Consider the following 2,963-nt stretch of genomic DNA (forward strand, 5'->3'; position numbering starts at 1 on the left):
AGGGCCAGCGTTTGTGGAAGGTAAAAGTAGCACCTGGTCTGAGGGCTCTGGTCTTGGTTTAAGCAGTTCAAGAACAGCTCCCTCTAAATCATGCAGTAACACAAACCCTGATCCCTTTATGCCCTGAAAGTGTAAGGTAAAAACCCCCACAAACCTAGGCAGGAACCAGGGGCTTTTGCTCCCTCCCACCACTCACTTTTTTCCTTGATTTTGATGTCATGCCTTAGGCCCCCACCAAATTCACAAGACAATGCACTCCTGCATCCAGAGTGTCCACACATCACTTGTCGCACGAAACCCATAACAAATGTGAGCACAAGCTTAGGACCTGTTCCAGTGCTTCAATACAGTAATAAATCATCAGAGACAGAGAGAAAACTTTTTTTTTCCTTGAATGACTGTGGAATCACCACACAAATGACACTAGAACAGCTCTCTGGATGTGTCATCTGTCTGACCTGGTACGTGTGGGACAGAAATCAGGGCTCAGGGCACAGTTCTCTGATGGTTAAATGGAGGAGAAGTAATCAGAGATGCCTTCTGCGTGCAAAGACCTGTCTGCAAAGACTTGACAGCAGCAGGAGGGAGATGAGGAGGGGATGAACACAGCAGCTCTCAATATACTCAATGCTTTGACCTTACACAGAGCTTCTTGGCTCAAAGGACCTCATGGCTTTTAATCCTGGGCTCAGGATCATTCTCAGGAGGGAGCATGGTCACCACTCTGTGTGCTATAGGAGAGCCGATGGCCAGCTGAAGATGCAGGAGGTTTCAGGAGACAGTAATCAGTAGGTGGAGCTGGCCCAGAGGTGCAGTTAATGCACAGGCATTTGAGAAGGGCTCTTTAATGACTGCCTTGGATTGAGTTCACTTTGCAGCCAGAAATCCATCTGCTGTTACGACTTGCACAATAAGCTCTCCAAGCTGCCAGCTCCACTTCTTCAGCAAGTGCTCACAGGCTCCTTAGGTCAGGAGCCTGGTATCTTGCTCTGTGTTAATCCAGAGGTTTCTGTCCTGGCTCCCACACCCAATTCTCCCATCCCTCACTATATTTCAGGGAAAAAAAGGATATAGCTAGCAGAGAGGCCTCCTCACTACCCTGCCCAGAAACAAGCCCACAGGATGCCTTGAACAAATCCAGCTCCTGCTGCTCACTCTTGGGAAGTCCTGCCAAAGTAATCTCTACCTAGCCTTAGCTTACTGTATTTATGTTCTTGGTCCTCTCCTGGACTCTCTTCCTCTCCATCTCTCTTGTGATTTACTGCGTCTGAGGCTTCAGATGGAGTGGCCCAAAGCAGGAAGTGTCATTTAATGCAATTAGAGCAGCCACATTCTTAGCTGCTGAGAGGGCATCACAGCCTTCCTCTGCTCCCTGGAGCTCCTGGGAATTCAGTCAGCACACGTACCTCCTGCACCACAATCTGCTCCATTCAGGGTGGGTCAACAAGACCATAGAGTTGGTCAGCCTGTCTCCAACCCACCATTCCTGCCCACTTGGGCTGTGCTCAGGGCTGTCGCTGCCCTGGAACCTGCCCTGTACTGCTGGAGACAGTTCCCTTGGGTTTCATCTGCCCCTCTCCAAGAAGCAGTTGTCATTACGTGTCTCACAGCTGAGGCGGTCTCAAACCTGGGAAATTTAATATCTCCAAAGTTCTGCATAGATGCTTGTTTTAAAGTTTACAATGTTAATATTTTCCCCCCTTTCTAGATTTTCTGTAATATAATGTATCCTTGTTTCATTTTGTTGGAGGTAACATAAAAACGTTCTATCAGCTGATCTGACTTTGTTCATTGCTGGCAGCAATGTCCCATGGATACAGGGAGCAGTGCCGCTTTCATTTTATTGTCACTCTTCTCCCACTGCCAGCTCTGTGCAGAACCTCTTCTCTCACTCCTGGGGCACACAGGTTTCTACAAAGCTTATTTCAAAGCCACATTTGCCAGTGGGTCAGCTGGGAGACCAGTGGCTCAATATCATGAAACCTCAGATTACCATTCTGAAAAAGAAAAATGGTTTTGATGATTAAGAATGGTGGGAGAGACAGTGTGAGTGTGCACTGGGACTCAGCGGCACTCTGCCTTACCATCGCAGTACTCGGGGTATTTGCATGCTTAAGCAAGCTGTGACATTTTGGAGCCTTTACAAGCACCATAGAAACCTGTCAGGCTTGTGAACTTCTCCAGAGAACTGCCAGGAGAACAGGAGCTCCTGACGGAGGTGGAAATGGCTCAAGGGCATGATAGCAAGGACTCCCTCCATAAATGTGCTGACTCTGCCCTTCAATGGCCCAATGTCACCCCTGTCTTGGTCTATGCAGTTCCATTAATGTGATGTTAATGCAACTCTTTTTTATGCTGATGTTCTTCCATGTTCAGGGGAAAAAGTAAACCATTAACCAAAAGACCCCTAAATAATTGATAAAATAAAGGATGACTCTTATATTAGTCAAACACATGCTTTTATTTTTAAGCTTCCTACGTTGGCTCCATATGAAGACATAATTTAAGCTGAGGGCGGATGCCATTTTGCATTTACCTCGTGAATCTGACACCGTCCTAGGCGGCACCGTGTGTGATCTTGAAAAGAAAGTGAACAATGAAAGATTTGCCAATCACACAGAATTACTGAGGTCAGTCGAGCCCACGGAAGAATGGGAACAACTCCAGGTGGACCTGCCAAAGGTAGGTGAGTGAGGAGATTGGAGTCGGATGGAATGTAAGATGGATAACCACCTGATCAGGAGGAATAACTCGAGCTTTTTTATGTAGGTGGCTGGGCAAGGAAAAGCTCTGTGTGGTCAATTGAAAGCCTGGTGGTAGCAGAAACAAATGATTGTGGTGATGGGCTGCATAAAGAATGAGACACAAAAATGCTGCTGAAAATATGCTAATATTATGAGATAAATCACTGCTGCTCTCTCTCTGGCAGTACACTGTGCAGTTTGTCACCTTATTTAAGGGGG

Source organism: Buceros rhinoceros, unplaced genomic scaffold (assembly GCF_000710305.1).
Source record: "Buceros rhinoceros silvestris isolate BGI_N320 unplaced genomic scaffold, ASM71030v1 scaffold9758, whole genome shotgun sequence".
NCBI classification, from domain to species: Eukaryota; Metazoa; Chordata; class Aves; order Bucerotiformes; family Bucerotidae; genus Buceros; species Buceros rhinoceros.